Here is an 18412-nt window from a genome sequence, read left to right on the forward strand (position 1 = left end):
ATAGAGTCAATGGATGGGTTCCTTCACTGTTGCTGTGTCAAAATCCTGGAACTCCCTCCCTAACTGCACTGTGGATGTATCTACAGCATGGGAACTGCTGCGGTTCAAGAAGGCGGCTCACCACCACCTTCTGAAGGGCAACTAGGGATGGGCAATAAATGGTCTCCTCGCCATGAATGCCCACATCCCATAAATGAATTTTTACAAAAAAATAACCAGAAATGTTGGAACAGATGACCAAACGTTTGGTCAAAAAGATTTTAAGGAACATCTGCAAGGGACAGAGAGAAGAGACCAGCAGGTGTAAGCAGCAAATTCCAATGTTCAGCATCAAGACAGCTGAAGGCATGGTTTCCAATGGTGAAGTGATTAAATTTGGGGATGTACAAGAAGCTAGAATTGGAGGAGTGCAGAGATTTTGCCGGATGGTAAGGCTGCAGGATGTTGCAGAGATGGGGTAGCGTGAGGCCAGGGGTGAATGTGAAAATGAGAATGGGAATTTTCAAACTCGGCTTTGCTCAACTGGGAGCTAATTTAAGATGGCAGGTATGGGGTGATTGGTGAACGGGGCTTGGTGCGAGTAAAGACATGGGCTGCCAAGTTTTGGCCGACCTCACGTTTATGGAGGGTAGAATGCGGGAGGTGGCCAAGAGTGGTGGAATAGCCAGGTTTAGAGCTTGAAAAGGCACAGAAGAAAGATTAGCAGCAGATGTTCTGAAGCAGGGGTGGAGTCAGATAATGGGACGAAGGTGGTCTTGGTCTAGTGGTCAGCAATGTGGTTTCAGAAGCATGTCTTCAATTCAAAATGACAACAACTTTGCGAATGGTATGGTTTAGTCTTAGACAGTTGGGAGAGGAATGGAATCGAAGATGATACAGAGTAGGGATTATGTGGCAAAGGCCAAAACCAGTGGCTACAGTCATCCAAACACTTAGTGAGGAAATATCTGCTCATCCAGTGCTTGAAGCACTTTGACAACTTAGGGACAGTCAAAAGAGTGGGATATAAGGTAGAGCTGGCTGTTGTCTGCACAGATGTGGACCTTGCCTTATTAAAGGGCGGGATTCTCCGACCCCCTGCCAGGTCGGAGAATCGCCGGAGGGCTACGTGAATCCCGCCCCCGCCAGCTGCCGAATTCTCCGATGCGCGGGTTGTGGGGGGCGGATATCACGCCACGCCCCCGAGTGGCTGAGTGGCCGCTCGTTTTTGGTGGGTCCCACCGGCGTAAATCACAACAGGTCCTTACCGGCGGGACCTGGCTCCAAATGTGGCCTGCAGAGTCCTCGGGGGCGGTGCGGAGGGATCTGGCCCCGGGGGGTGCCCCCACGATGGCCTGGCCCGCGATCGAGGCCTACAGATCCACAGGTGGGCCTGTGCCATGGGGGCACTCTTTTCCTCCACACTGGCTGCTGTCAACCTCCGCGATGGCTGGTGTGGAGAAGAACCCCCCCTGCGCATGCGCTGGGATGATGCCAGCACATGCTGGCGCTCCCGCGCATGCGCCAACTCACACCGGCCGGCGGAGGTCTTTCAGTGCCGGTTGGTGTGGCGCCAAGCCCTGCTGTGTTGGCTGGTGCAGCGCCAAACACTCCGGCGCCGGCTTAGCCCCTGAAGGTGCGGAGGATTCCGCACCTTCGGGCGGCCCGACATCGGAGTGGTTCATGCCACTCATCAGCGACAGGACCGCCTGCCCCGCCAGTTCACGGAGAAACCCGCCCACAATGTCTGAAACAGAGAATTCCGCCAGATATATCTGAGGGCAACATCCAGGTGAGAAATAAGTGGGGCCAAGGATAGCCCCTGGGAGATTCCAGAGGTAATAGTATAGGAATGGGAAGAAAAGCCATTGGTATGATTAGATATATATGAATGGAACCAGGCTTTGTTTTGTTCCACCCAGCTGGACGATGGATTCAAAGACTTGAAAGAGGTTGAGAAAGATGAGGAGGAATTATTTACCATAGTCACACTCATGACAAATGTCACTTATGACTTTGGAAACAGCTATTTTACCACTGTGGTGAGGATGGGAGATACCTGATTGGAGTAATTCAAACATGGAATTCTGGGAAAGATGCACGCAGATTTGGGAGGCAACAATGTGTTCAAGGACTTGGGAAAGGAAAGGGAAGTTGGAATTGGAGGGGCTGGTTAGTTTGCAAAGACACGTCAAGGATTGTTTTTTGAGGAGAGGGGTGATCGCAGTAAATTTGAAAGAGCGGGTGATGGTATCTGACGAGAGTGAACTGTGAACAATACCAGCCAACACTTGGGCCAGGGAGGAAAGTTGGACATTGAGCAGTTTGGTGGGACTAGGGTTAAGGGATCAGAATTCAAGGGGGTCGCATTGATGAGATCTGCATGGAATGCAATTGAGGGGAGACGGGTAGAAAAAAATGGAAGTTGAAGGAACATACGGTGAAGTTTCGCTCAGTGACAGAAATAGCAGAAGCTGTTGCAGGTCTGATTCCAGTCATGGTGACAAAGAGGTTTGTGTATTTCTTGCAGAATATCTGATTCATCCACTGCACTGAGAGAAAGAGAGAATAGTTCTCATCTAGAATAAAGGGATTACGTTACCACTGAAGGAAACATGCTCCCCAGCATTTTTCATCTGGCATGTTAATTTAAAAGCCTGCTGGATCTAGTCATTTCCCATTGGAGAGGGTGGGCTTTCATATGACGGTGTGTCGGGAACTTCGGGTGGAAATTGTGACCGTTTCGCCAATGTTCATTTGTGACCTAAATATCCGGTCTACCTCATGAACATAGAAGGAAAACATTAAGGCTGGAATTCTGCAGCACTTCGCTGGCAGTGGAATTCTCTGGTCCTGCCAGCAGCGCCCCCCGCCCCGCAGGTTTCCTGGCGGCGTGGGGGTCATTTCAGTAGGAATTCCCATTGACAACGGCAGAGAATCCCGCCACCCGTGAATGGCGGGCCGCCTCCCACTGCCAGGAAACATGCGGTCGGGAGGTCGAAGAATACCACCCCTCAGATAAGGAACCGGATCCAAGGAAAGCAGCACGCTCTGACTATATCTTCTTTATCAAAGTGTGAAAATTAATGTTTCAAGCCATCTAACCATTATTCATACACATCAGGCACTTCACTTTTAAGAACTCTGCAACTGGAAAAGCTCTTCAATTTTTAATATGAGTCATTCTAATGCCATCAAAATGCATTAATAGACAGAAAATGCAGACCGGCTCTTAGTGAGGATTTAAAAAAAAAAATCACTTAAAACGTTGCAATAAAACACCATCAAGATGACTTTGCTTCCTGATTTGAAGTTAAGTATTCCAGGCTGTAAGGTCTTTAGAGAGGATAGAGAAACAGGAAGAGTAGGCGCTTTGGTGATTAAAGATGCTATTACAGCATCAGTAAGAGAGAATAGAGGTATTGGAAGCAATTAACAGGGACTTTATGGTTAGTGTGAAGGAATAAGAGAGAATTTAACGCTAATGGAAGTTATCTACAGGGCTACTGATAGCAGCAAATGTAATGGCAGAATGTATTAATTCAGAGATTAGAGTGGTTTACAGCAAAGTTGTTGTAATGGGAAGCTTTAATATTCATGTGAATTAGAATGAGTTGGAAAGATACAATAGTGAATTTCTTAAATACCCATACAATAGGGCAGCAGGGTGGCGCAGTGGTAGCACTGCAGTCTCACGGCGCCGAGGTCCCAGGTTTGATCCCAGCTCTGGGTCACTGTCCGTGTGGAGTTTGCTCATTCTCCCCGTGCTTGTGTGGGTTTTGTCCCCACAACCCAAAGATGTGCAATGTAGGTGGATTGAACACGCTAAATTGCCCCTTAATTGGAAAAAATTAATTGGGTACTCTAAATTTAAAATAAAAATACCCATACAAGGTAGTTTTCCGGGACGAGGATCCAAATCTTATCCCAAACCTTACAAAGATGGTGACACCTAGTTAATCATTTAATAACAAGGGAAAGTTTAGCAAAAGTGATTGTAATATGATGAAATCTGATACTGGTTTGGAAAGGGGAAACTTAACACAGTTGCTAAGATTTGAGATATTGGTGCAGCTAACTATAAAGAGATGAGACGAAGACTGAAAAAAGTCCCTGGTCAAAAGTTACCAGGTAAAACAACAGATGAATGGTAAGGGTTTTCAAAAACCTTAACACAAGATTATTATATTCCTCGATGGAGCAAGAGCTCTATTTCACAAATAAAACAGCTATCGTTGACAAAAGAGGTGGTAGATAACATAAAACTAAAGGAAAGCGCATAGAGAGATGCAAAAAATAGTGTATATCTTGGGAAATGGAAAAGATATAAAGAATTAAGACCATAAAAGTTATAGTGAGAGCTGCGAAAAGGAATATGAGAGGAAATTTGAAAAGAATATCCAAATTAACACACATACATTTTACCATTATATTGGAAGAAGAAATGTAATATCACCTTTTACAAACAGACATGAATAATTTTTTTAAATGTTTTTATGGGGTTATCACATCTTGAGCAGGATTCTCCCGTACCTGGCGGGGCGGGGGGTCCTGGTGGGACGGAGTGGCGTGAACCACTCCGGTGTCGACCCGCCCCAAAGGTGCGGAATCCTTCGGCTGGCGTGGAAGGTCTTTGGCGCCTTCTGGCTTTTCTGGCTTCATTCTGGCTTCTGCATAAAGCAGTTGAACCCAGACATGGGGGCAATATTGGGCTATCCTCTTGGTATTGAGCATGAGTGGGAGAAACAGCAAAGACTAAAACCAGAACAGGCTACTAGAGAAAGTAAGAGAAGAAAATGGGCAGTGAAGAAGAGGAAGAGAGGCCTAGACATTTGTTTTCTGCCCAGGATGTACATGGAGAATTTAATTCAAATGCAGTGCCAGTAACATCAACCCAATTGCTTATTCACCATTAAATCCAGATGCCCTAACTTCTCTCCTTCATGGACATCACATCCTCTTGACGTCAACACAAAAGTAAAAGCTAACAACAATGTATGTTCCAAACCAAATTTATGAATTAATCATGCCTTGTTGCATACAACCTTCAACTAATCATCCTTCAAGTTAGAGCTTATCTAGTGCTCACATGTGGATTTATATGTTTATTTGTATGTATGTAGTCCATCTGGTGCTGGTACACCCACAGAGCTAGCTGGGAAGTGAGTTCCAGGACTTAGGAATATAGGACCAAGGAGTAGGAGGAGGCCATTCAGCCCTTCTGACCGGCTCTGTCATTTAAAAAAATAAATGTAGAGTGCCCAATTTATTTTTTCCAATTAAGGGGCAATTTAGCGTGGGCAATCCACCTACTCTACACATCTTTAGGTGTGGGAGAGAAACACAGGGAAAATGTGCAAACTCCACATGGACAGTGATCCAGAGCTGTGATTGAAGCTGGGACCTCGGCACCGTTAGGCAGCAGTGTTAACCACTGCGCCACTGTGCTGCCTTTGCTCTGTCATTTGATAAGTTTATGGTTGATATGATTGTGGCCTCAACGCCACCTTCCTGTACAGGCCCATAACTTTTCTCTCTTATCTATCAAGGACCTATCTAACTCAACCTTGAAACAATTAATTGACCCAGCCTCCACTGCTTTCTGCCAAAGAGAATTCCAAAGACGAATGACAATCTGAGAGAGGATCTACTTTCCTTCTCTCCATCTTAATTGGGAGGCCCTTTATTTTTAAACTGTGTTGCTCCATTCTTGTTCCCCCACCCCTCACCCACAAGAAGAAACATCCTCTCAGCTTACACACTATCAAATCCCCTGAGAATCTTATGTTTCAATAAGATCATCTCTCATTCTTCTAACCTCAAATGGGTCGAGGTCCAACTTGTCTTCCTCTTGGTGTCAAGCATGACTGGGAGAAAGACCAGAGGCTGGGAAAAACAGAACAGGTTGTCAGAGGAAGAAAGAGAAGGAGGTGGATGATGAAGAGAAGGAAGGGAGGCCGAGACATCTTTCTACATGGTAAACCTTTCGTCCCAAGATGAATCAAGTGAACCTTGACTAAACTGCTTCTAATGCAGCTGTAAGTTTTTACAAATAAAGAGGCCAAAATTGTGCACAGTATTCCAACTGTACAGCTGCAGTAAAGATTCCCCATTTATATTCTATTCCACTTACAACAAATGCCCAGTTCATGGGAGGGCAAAATTGCAAAAGAAGTCCTGGGCACTTTGGATATCCTGGGTCCCCTTTGCCACAAGACCTTGGCCTAATTACTGCAAGTTTAAGTGTCACAATGCACTGCCTGACTTGACACCCTCTACCCCACAATATACCCATAGCCCAGGGGCAAGAATTTTCATACCTACTCTCAGATCTTGGACCTCTTCACAATGCTCACAAACACTGTAATTGTAATACAACCAACCCTTAATCCGAGAAACAACCTTCATGACCCCCAGGCTCTGGAATCTTCTCAGAATCCTCGTTTGGTATTCACATATAATGCCAGCTTTCTTTCCCTGCTCTGTATTGTACTGTTAGATGCTGAGAACTTTGCCTAAAAATGTTAGACCCCTTACCAGTGCTCTGAGGGTCAGCCTGATGCTGATAATTTAGCGATGCTGGGCATTACTACATGGCATTTTGCTCCGCTTCTTACTGACTGCCAATACTGAAAAGTCAAGAGGCCTATGTGCAGTTAAAGTTACTGTCATAACCCCCATGAGGACCAAGGGAAACCATAATTGATCTCCCTGTGGAACTCAAGGAGTACGAGGTTCCCAGGTAGGGAGTGGAGGCCACCCACCTGGGGATTGTTATGAACTAAGATAAAAGCAGGGCCTGTTGTGATTAGTTGTCCCGGCAAGGACTATACTGAGAGTGATATGCTGTCTTGAGCAGAACTATATAAATAGTTAAATAAAGCTATGTTCATTTACAGCCAGCTTCCTTTGAGTTATGAAACTTACAATGGTGGATATCGTTAAGTGCGAAATAGACAAAGGAGAAGGAAAATTATCAAATGTTTTTTTAATTTTCTCACTTCCATCCTGCTGCCTTGCTGAGCTGGAGCAGCACAGATCCCTATCATCTCCTGCTGCTAATCTTAGCCTCAGCAGTCAGCAGTGGTCAGCTACTTGACTGCATGGGGCATAACATGACAATCCAGTCCTATATTCAGTGAACGTCTAAATACACAAGTTGCAACAAAGAGAAAGCTAAGGCATCACTCCTTTTTCTAATCCATGATGCTGGACCTCAGGTCAAGCATGGTGAGTGAACGTGAGGCTTTCCTTCTCCTGTACACCTCAGTACTTTACAAGACAGTGCCTTGCTCCTGTAGGCCCCTTATTTTTTCTAATCATTTTCAGTCAGTAACGTATTTTGGAGATTACCAATTTTGTTCCAATGTAACCCGACATTTGTCCCAATAAACATCACACATGATGGATGTTGTCATTAAAACCACCACTCTAACCTCCTGTGTCTATCCATCATGGGTTATTTACTGGTGTAATGAACTGTGGTCTGCTTTGTCCCTTCATTCTGGTCCATTAGAAGGTACATGTTGACAAATGGGGTAAGAAAACGAATGATTATTAAAGAGGGTGGAACTGTAAATTTACCAAACTGCAGAAACATTACAGCTTTTGGCTCTGTTTCTAAATCCTCAGAGGCATTATCCGAGGCAGCCATGTTCTCTGATAAGAGAACCAAACATGCCCATGTTGGCTTGTATTTTCTTTTTCTTTTACGAGCTAGTTTGAAAGCACCTTTCTACTGAGATAGGAAAAAAACACAAGACAGCTTGCAATCAACAATGCACGGTCTGAGGCTTGGTGTGATACAGCGCCTTCTGAAGGCGAGAGGAAATAATTATAAAAACATCATGTAAATACCGCAATGCCAACATCGAGACCCAACTGAGATTATAATTATAGAGTTGCCTAACAATAACTAAAATCACCTCCACAGCCAATAAAATTGTCTAATTTTCTTTCATACACATTATTACATACCAGGTTGATGCTTCGCCAGTCAGAGGATGCGGGTTCCAGTTGAGTCCTGCATTTAATACTTGATTACTTATTCACTTAATCTAACATTTAAAGTGCCATTTCAAAACATTTTATCCCCTCATGATTGACCATCCATCCCTCTCCACCTTTCCTGAAAGCAAGCACACATTTGTAAAGTTATATTTCCACAGGGGCTGGTGAACACATTTTTCATGTGTGAGCCAAGACAGCAGATGGCAACAGGCTGTTCAGCTGTGGAAGGTATCACACAACCATGCATGATCCTGTCCCCACCAAATGACCTTTGACCTTCTGAAGTAAAACCTGGGTCAGCAGTGAGAGTTCTGATTAATTTTCTTACCCCTTCCTTGCATGAAGTGTCAGCTGTGTCTCAATGGTAGCACTCTTATCTCGCAGTTAAAAGATTGCGAGGTCAAGTTTGACTTCAATGCAGCACGGTAGGAGTGCTGCACTGGCAGAAAACACAAGCTTTCAGATGAGTTGTTAAACCAAGGCGCTGCCTTTCCTTTCAGGTGGACATAAAAGATCCTATCGCACCCCAATTTTCCTGGCTATTTCTCTCCTTCAACCAACATCACCGAATCAGATTATCTGACTGTACCCTCATTCCTAAATGTGGGATCTTGTTGTTCCAAATTGACATGCCACAATCTCCTACATTATAAAAGTGTTCCATTGGCTCCATAATGTTCTGACCCCCCTTGGGGACCAAGGGCTGTGCTCTATACGATTCCCCCCTTTCACCTCAGAGTATGAACTCCCCTGGTAATTGGGAGCAGAGTTTCCCCTTAACAAAGCAGAACCAGTCAGAGTAAAAACTCTGACCTGGGTGCTGATCAGGCAGGGTGGCCCTTCAGGAAGAGGGGTTATAGATTTATGGGGCGCGAGTCTCCAAAATAGAGACTAAGTGTTCGCGCCGTTGTGAACGCCGTCGCATATCACGATGGCGCGAAACGGGCGTGGGGATAACCGATTCTGGCCCCCACAGCACGGCGCTGGAGCGGTTCACGCCACTCCAGCCTCCCTTCCCGGCGGCAAATGGGCGCAGCTCCAACCCGCGCATGCGCAGTTGGGCCCGCCAATCTGCGCATGCGTGGCAGACTTCTTTAGCGCGCCGGCCCCTATGCAACATGGCGTGGGGGTTCAGGGTCCCGCCACGCAGCAAAATAAGCCGGGGGGGGGGGGGGAGAGTCTGGCCCGCCGATTGGTGGGCCCCGATCGCGGGCCAGACCCTATCGGAGGCCCACCCGGGGACGGAGCCCCCTGACCCCTCGCGCAGAGTTCCCGCCGGCAGCGACCAGGGGTGAACGACGCTGGTGGGACTTTGCCGTTTCCGCGTGGTCGCTCAGCCCATTCGGGCTGGAGAATCGGCAGCCCGTCCGCGGACAGCGGCCCGTGACCGGCGCCGCGCCAAATGCGCTGGCCCTCCCCACGAGGCCGCCGGCACCTGCCTTGGCCGCAGAAGTAGTAGTGGTTCTCTACTTCATGGATTCTTTGCCGGTCAAGGCAGCTGCATTAAAGAGTGGACCCAGACGGGCCCGCAGTTATCCCGGGATCCGAGTACGGGGGCCAACACACAGCCCTGCTTGTCGATCTGCAGGCCTATACGACAAAACTACCGGAGCTGAATGTGGAGGATGGCGTTTTGTTGTGGGGGACACGGGTGGTCATCCCAGAATGTGGTCATGCATTTTACTACAAGACCTCCACAATGGACACCGGGTGGTATCCAAGATGAAGATGCTTGCTGGCAGCTATGTTTGGTGGCCTGGCATAGACTTGGACATCAAGAGGGTGGCCCAGTTTGCGGCCCTTGCCAGAAAAACCAGAAGGCCTCACCTGCTGCTCCGATGCACCCTTGGGAGTGACCTGGAAAACCTTGGTCCCGCATCCACATAGATTTTGCCAGTCCATTCCTGGGGGCGACATTCCTCATCATGGTTGGCACCCACTCACAGTGGCTCGAAGTTGCAGACCATTACTATAAATGTGACCGTGGACAGACTGGATCACACATTCAGTACCCATGGAATACCCAAAGTGATGGCACCACATTCACGAACATGGAATTTGAGTCATTTGTGGCCTTTAACGGAATTTAACACGTGCGGACTACCCCGTATTACCCAGCCTCAAACGGATAGGCCGAACGGACAATCCAAACCTTCAAAAGGGGCATGAAGAAACAAACCACCGGATGGTGGGAAACGCAGCTGGCCCGTTTTCTTTTCAGCTACTGGACAACCCCTCATGCACCGTGAGAGTTGCTCCGGCGGAGTTACTGATGGGCTGTCGGCTCAGGACTTGCCTGAGCCTCGTCATTGTGGACATGCCTGCTTGGATCCGCCTGCGACAGGACTGCTCCGTGACGGACACTGATCGGTGCAAGCAGCTGTGCGACTTCAAGCCATAAGATGCTGTGTATGTTCGTAATTTTGGTGCCGGCACCACATGGACCCTGAGCATGTTGCTCCAGGCAACTGATCCGGTTTTCTATTCAGTCCAGGCACAAGGACATGAAGCCAGCCGCCACCTGGACCATATCTGCCGCAGCATGCAAGAACGTCCAGAACAGGCTCAGGATGCGCCAGTCCGGATAACTCGTCGTCTCCATCACCACCTAGATCGCACCCGAGAGCGCCGCCCTCATGAAAATGAAATGAAAAATGAATGAAAATCGCTTATTGTCACAAGTAGGCTTCAAATGAAGTTACTGTGAAAAGCCCCTAGTCGCCACATTCCGGCGCCTGTTCGGGGAGGCTGGAACGGGAATTGAACCGTGCTGCTGGCCTGCCTTGGTCTGCTTTAAAAGCCAGCTATTTAGCCCTGTGCTAAACCAGCTTTCCACACTGATCGCCGTTGCCTCCGCCTGTCCAGACCCAGGAGGCTGAGATGTCTGACACCTCCTCGGAAAACCCTGACACCGAGTCTGACATGGACACAGGCCCGTCCAACGTAGTTGTCCAGCCACCCTCGATGCCAGCGCCTTTACCGGGCACACCACACCCGCCTCGACGCACTGCTCGAAATTAATGGTCTCTGGTGCGTTACACGCCTCCCGGGCCTGTCCCAATGATGCTGGACTGTCGTCAGCTCCCCAAGCAAACAAGAGGACCTCAGCTGGAGGACATAGACATTTCTCCGGATTTGTGTGGGGGCGGGGAGAGATGTTACGGCCCCCTTAGGGCCAAGAACTGTGCTCTCTATAATTTCCCCCCTTTCACGTCAGAATATGAACTCCTGCAGTAATTGAAATGAAAAATGAAAATTAAATGAAAATCGTTTATTGTCACGACTAGGCTTCAAATGAAGTTACTGTGAAAAGCCCCTAGTCGCCACATTCCGGCGCCTGTTCGGGGAGGCTGTTACGGGAATCGAACTGTGCTGCTGGCCTGCTTGGTCTGCTTTCAAAGCCAGCGATTTTGCCCTGTGCAATTGGAGGCAGGGTTTCCCGTTAACAAGGGGGAACCTCTCAGTATAAACACTCTGACCTGATTGCAGGTCAGGGAGGGTGACCCTTTGAGGATTCTGATTTTGTGTATAGCGGAACAAACCTTTGTTCATTCCTATCCTACCGTGTATTCCTGCGACTCTTTCATGTTGGATTCTATACCTAACATTTTGGGATAAAGGTGCAATATAAATCAAAGTTCTTTCTTTCAGGATGCTGAGGCAAATTGTGGTAACAATACCTAGATAGAGCATGGATTGACCGGGACAGTTTCCTGCTGTATGTAGCTAGGAGTTACTTTGAACAATTATTTCAGCTACTGGAACATTGAGCGAGTTCACAACTATTCAGCAGTTACAACAATCTATGAATATTCAGATTTTGTGCATGCTTTCTATGAGGAAAATTATTCAGCTTTTGGCTTGGAATGGAAGGAAAAAAATGACTGCTTTGTGAAAGATCAAAAAATGCTTTGATTAAGTATGTTCAGCCGTGACTTAATTGGTAGCGGTCTTGTCTCTGAGTCAGAAGGTTCTGGGTTCAAGTCCCACTCCAGGACGTGAGCGGCAAAAAAAAAATCAAAACTGACATTTGAGTGTATAGACAGGACTTCAATTTAATGTCTATTGATGGCACCTCTGATTGTACAGCACTCCCTCAGTATTGTACTGGAATGTCAGCCTAGATCTTTGCACTCAAACCTCCTGGACTTGAGCCCACCACCTTCCGGCTTAGCGGCAACAACCAAAGCAGACAAGACAGAAAAGAAACATTCATGTGGTAGACTATTTGGCCCATTCACAGCACCCAACTCTTCCTTAAATGCTGATTTAACATCTCATGCAGCTTTCAGATAAGATGTCAAATCAACATTTCCTTTTCAGGTGAACATAAAGGATCATAAAATAGAGGTGACATGGTGGCACAATGGTTAGCACTGCTATTTCAAACCACCAAGAACCTCGATTCAATTCTGGGCTTGGGTGACTGTGTGGAGTTTGTATGTTCTCCCCGTGTCTGTGTGGATTTCCCCCGGGTGCTCTGGTTTCCTTCCACAGTCAAAAGATGTGAGGTATGGGTGGATTGGCCATGCTAAATTGCCCCTTATTGTCCAAAGGTTAGGTAGGGTTACGGGGATAGGGTGGGGGAGTGGGACTCGATAGAGTACTCTTGCAGAGGTTCGTTGCAGTCTCAATGGGATGAATGGCCTCCTTCTGCATTGCAGGCATTCTATGGATTCCACACTTCTATGGCTCTCATTGCACTATTCGAAGTAGAGCAGGAAAGCTCTTAGGAACATAGAAATTGCTGAATTGGTGAAGACCAAGGCCCATCTAGACCACCTGCTACCATCACATTTTTCTTCTTTATTTTTCACTGTTATGCCAGCATTTGTCATGCATCCCTAAATGCCCTTGAACTGAGTGGCTTGCTAGGTCATTTCAGAGGGCAGTTAAGAATCGACCACACTGCTCTGGGTCTGGAGTGACATGTAGGCCATACCAGGTAATGACGGCAGATTTATTCTTGAAAGGCATTAGTGTACCATATGGGTTTTTATGACAATCGACGCTCATCATTACTTAGACTAACTTCTCAATTTCAGATTTTATTAATTGAATTTAAATTTCACCAGCTGCTGTGGTGGGATTTGAACCTATGTCCTCAAGGCATTGGCTTGGGCTTCTGGATTACTAGTCCAGCAATACAAGAGTAAGGAAGGTGCTGACTCATCTTGCCAGACACAGTGGGGAAGGAGGTAAAAAGATAATTATTATATAAAATGTGTGAAACTGGAATCCACTGACAATGAGAGGGGTTTAAAATACTTTGGGGAGGGGATTTGGGGGTTGAGTGCGTGGGATGGAGGGAGGGGTCGTAACCTCCAGAGCTGACCTAGAAATTCCTGGAATAGAAGATTAATCTTCAGTACCTTGGTACGAGAAACCCAGGAGGGGAAATCATTGAAGCATTAAATAACAATTGTGTTTTACACCTTTGGACTGATCCACTGATTCATTATTGTCATGCCCAGTAGACGAATGCCCTATCGATAACTTATAAAAAGATGCACTGGATGGGATTCTCCAGACCCGCTACAATGAATGGGAGCACTAAATTCTCCGTCCTCGCTAGCAACGGTAGCAGGGCAGACTCCCGACGGACACTCACGGCCACTGATTACAAACAGTAATGGAAGGGAAGCGGGAACATCCCTCTGTAAAACAGAATTGGGTGCTGCATCCGGCATCTGAATGAGTTGGAGTCTGACATTAAAAGAATAAAGTGGGAGCAAAAGGCAAAATTCAACAGCTGAAACTGTTTCTTTGAACAAAAGGAACTACAGCAGCAACCTTCACCAAAACAACACGAGGAACTAGAATGGCTGACTTTAACGTGAATTCATTTGTATAAGAGAATGACTCAACTTGCAATTAGTTAACAAGTTACCCCCCCAAGAACTAGAATGGATGGAAGATTTAGAAGCCGAAGCAGGCCAGGTCACCTTAACGAAAATTCATCTGGCAGAGCACAAGCTAAAGTTAGAATTTCAGGCAAGAAGAAAGAAATGAGAAAGGGAAAGGTAGAAGGAAAAGGAAAAGGAGGGACAGGAAAGAAGGGTGGAGAGAGAATTCCAGAGGAGAGAGAGAGCCTCTCAGAGCGAGAAGTTTGTGAAGGAATTTTAGGCACAAAAGGACAACAAAACGAGGCAAATTGTTTTGGCTAGAGATAACTTGTTCATATCGTGGAGAAGCCATTGGTAACTCATGTGTCCGTAGTTCAGAAATGATCTTCGATTTTTAAAAAGTATGTCCAGTTAGCACCAAAATTTGAAAAAGGTGGCATTGAAACTGTCTTCATATCCTTCGAGAATCTTGCAAATAAGTTGAAGTGGCCTGAAGAGATTTAGACTCTCCAGGCGCAGGGCCAGTTAACAGGAAAAGCCTGTGAAGTTTATTCCATGTTTCCTGCAGAGACCTCTTCAAACTATGGACAAACAAAAAATGCTATCCTGAGTGCTTACGAGTTTGTGCCAGAAACACACTACCAGTGATTCACGATGTCTTGCAACATCCCACTCAAACCTTCCTCGAATTTGAGTCAACTAACAGCTCACATTTGACTGATGGATGTGAGCACTCAACATTGACCACACTTATGAAGATTTAAGAGAAGTTATCCTTTTGGAGGAGTTCAAAAATTGCCTCCTCTAACATTTTAAAACTCATATAAATGATATGTATAATGTAAGGAGTGTAAAGTGTTCGCAAGATGATGTTCATGTATCTCAACACTAGATGGCACCACCGGGTAATCGTATAAAAGGCTGCCTCTCTTGATGTTCTGGGAGAAGGTTGTGAAGAAGGATAGTGAGAGGTTGAGATAGTGTTAGTTGGGCTCAAAATATATTATCGATTTCTGTAACATAGATTTTATACTGTTGTTTTATTAGTTTTACTTAGTGAAGTGTGCAAACCATTTGAAGTAGTATAAAATAAATTAGCTTTGTTTCAAATACATAGCTTGATATTCTTTGTCAGCAATACAACTTTTAGCCATCTTGGAGAACTATACAAGGAACATCACAAGAGCAACAAAGCCTTTTAAAGGCCAGAGATGCAACCATCATAGCGGGTAATGACGAATTAACACATAAACCCCCAACTCAAAGTAAACTGGTAACTCTCACAAACTAGGAAGCAATGGGGAAGATGTTGATGAACTGAGGTGGGTTTGTGAGAAAAGGAGAGGGGTGTAGGTAATTAAGATCAGTCCCCAACTGTTAAAAGGAACCAGGTTGGTAAACCAGTAGGTGCAGAAGGGATACTGAGGGGACCAGCAAAATTCTGCATAGCTGCCAAAGTCTGAGTCATTCCCAAATATCCTACAAGTGGTAGAAGAGCCAATAAGGATGATTGAGGCTTAGGGCAAGCTAGTGGAATCTAAAGAGGTCATGATAAAACTAGAAGAGTTTAAGGAGGACATGATATAGAAAAGCAAAGGAGCAAGGAGAAAATCCTCAACGGTTGAAGGAAATGCATCAGAGGTATTGTTGATAGGAACCTTCTCCCAGGCTTTACATAGGGACCAACAAAGTTCTCCAACAGACCAACAGAAAGTTAAGGAGCTGCCTCACCTAGTTGAAGCAGCACAGGGGTGTGCAGCAGAGGCTGGGCAGCCATCTGTGGGCAATGGAGTCCCAGAGTACATGGGACTCCATTGCAACGGGAGAAGAATCCATCCCCGAGGTAAAGGAAAAAGGGAAGTTAATACACCCTAAATCGAACAGCTCTTATGAAAGTCACAAGTGAAGGCTGTATATAATTAGCCTCTAAAGAGTCAACCGATTGAGTTCTAAACTCAAATCTAACTAAACCCCACAATTCAGCTTCAGAATCTATGAAAGGCAAAGTGCAGTGGGAGAACCCAGTCACCTCACAGGTACATAGAAACAATTTATCATCCATTGTCACCCTCGGAATGTACCTGGTACTGAACCACAAACCCATGCAGCAATTAAGGGAGTAAAGACTTTACAGTCAATGCAACAATGCAGTGACCCAAATTTGCATAATATAAACCTTGAAGCAGCTGAGATCCCTTCAGCAGCCTGTGAAATTTAATTCACTCCAGGACTCCAGCGTCAAATTGAATTCTGCTAAACCAAAAGCTTACTAAAATTCACAGGTGAGATTCTCCGGTCCGCCAACTGCATTGTCCCGGACTGTGTGCCCTCGCCAGCAGCGAGATTCTCCGTTCCCACCAATGGGATTTCCCATTGTGGCCACCCCACGCCACCGGGAAGCACACCGGCATGGGTGCAGCCAGCGCAATGGAGAATCCTGCTGGCAGAGAAGCCCGTTGCACATGTCTGTTGGCATTAAAATTCCCAAAGACTTGATGAAAATTTCAACCCGTTAGACAACTCTGAGATTTAAAGGTGCAAAATGGATAGGTGATACTAGGTTCCTGAACAAAAGCCGTCCTAAGACTAGACTCTCCCATGCCAGAAGAAATCAAATTATAATTGTCCCTCATCCAAGGATGATGAGAAGTGTGAGCTCAAGGCAGAATAATACCTGTTGCAGACTAAACGAGCTTTAGCAAGTTTAAGATGAATGTGTTGATGGTCGAATTAATCTGTGCAGAATAGTTTCTCTTGCTGTACTATGAAAGCAATGCAAAGAAAATGTAATTAGCATTCAATTTTTTTCCTGTGCAGAGGAGGTGTCTCATGCCCACGAGAGGCATGTCCTATCCATGACTTTAACAAGAACTCATTGATTATGGACAGTGAGGGAAGAGAGCAGAAGTTTCTGTTCTCTCTCACCCTGTCCATAACAGTCATTACAAAATTGAGATCGGAAAATATGTTGCTTGACTAAGAACTATCTAGTCGGATCATGAAGGGTTTCCCACTTGGATTGGATTTTGTTTATTGTCATGTGTACCGAGGTACAGGGAAAAGTATTTTTCTGCGTACAGCTCAACAGATCATTAACTGCATGAAAATAAAAGAAAATACATAATAGGGCAACACAAGGTACACACTGTAACTACATAACATTGGCATCGGGTGAAGCATACAGGGGTGTAGTGTTGATCAGGTCAGTCCATAAGAGGATCGTTTAGAAGTTTGGTAACAGTGGGGAAGAAGATGTTTTTGAGTTTGTTCATGCGTGTTCTCAGACTTTTTTATCTCCTGCCCGATGGGAGAAGTTGGAAGAGTGTGTAGGCTGGGTGGGAGGGGTCTTTGATTATGCTGCCTGCTTTTCCAGACAGCGGGAGGTGTAGATGGAGTCATTGGATAGGAGGCAGGTTCGTGTGATGGACTGGGTTGTGCTCACGACTCTTTGAAGTTTCTTGCAATCCTGGGCCGAGCAATTGCCTTACCAGGTTGTGATGCAGATAGGATGCTTTCTACGGTGCATCTGTAAGGTTAGGAACTTCAGGGTTAAGAAACTTCAGGGTTAAGAAAACAGGGAGCAACAACAAGGAACCTGGGTTTGACTAGCCACATTCTAAAAAAGCAAATAGTTCTGCAGCAGAGAAGTGATTACATAACCCAAAAGTTGTAAAATTGAAACATTTGCAGAGGTGGATCCCTAGAGATGCACCCATGAAAGGCAAACTGCAGGAGGAGACCAAACTGCCTCACAGAAGTTTCAAAGCAATTTATCACCCAGTGTCACACTGGGATTAAGAATTGCCAGTGGGGCAGAACTCAAACTATTAACCCCATGGGTTGTGGAAGCAGCAATTAATTTACACAAAACACCAAGTCTCTATTGTCACAGATAAAACTTCACTCAAATAATTTAACTGGATCTTTCTTATCCTCAGGCCAGTTAAACCAGTTGAGAATTCATTCTGCATGACCCAACGTAAAAACTAAGACAGAATATTTTGGAGCAGTGTCATGTGAGAGTACCTTTAAGAAATGGGTGTTTATAAACGGGTGTGTATATAAGTATCTGTAGTGAGGGTACCTTTAAGAAATGGGTGTTTATTGCTGCAGTGATGTCAGAGAGTAGGTGGAACTGGGCTGTCTGTCAGCTTTTTACTTTTGCTTTAGGTTGTTTGCTGCAGGGTGTGTTTTAGTTTCGTTTTCAGAGCTGGATAGCTGCAGTCACAGCCAGCAGGTGTATGAATCTCTCTCTGCAATCTAAAGACTGTAAATCGATCCTGGTGATTTAAAACTAAAAACAGTAATGACTTTAACCTAATGTGCTTCTGGTAAAAAGGTGTTTTCAGTCTTATGGATGTTAAAAGGAAAGCTTAAAGGATTACTTAGTTTTGTATTCTTTGGGGGTTGTATTTGAATTAATGGTTGCTAAGATGGTCACTGTATGTTTTAAAAAGGTTAACTTGAGTTCATAGAATAAACATTTTTTTGCTTTATGAAAGACTATTCAATTTCTGCTCTACCACACCTGTAGAGTGGGCCGTGTGCTCCCCATACCACAATCTATTAAAGGTTGT

General features: G+C 45.6%; 1 protein-coding gene across 1 annotated transcript in view; it reads left to right on the forward strand.

Annotated features, from left to right (window-relative positions):
* LOC119965058 (dedicator of cytokinesis protein 2-like) overlaps positions 1-18412 on the forward strand; it is a 759716-nt gene that overhangs the window by 654640 nt on the left and 86664 nt on the right. The gene's annotated exons all lie outside the window — the stretch shown is intronic.

This window comes from Scyliorhinus canicula, chromosome 4, assembly GCF_902713615.1.
Source record: "Scyliorhinus canicula chromosome 4, sScyCan1.1, whole genome shotgun sequence".
NCBI classification, from domain to species: domain Eukaryota; kingdom Metazoa; phylum Chordata; class Chondrichthyes; order Carcharhiniformes; family Scyliorhinidae; genus Scyliorhinus; species Scyliorhinus canicula.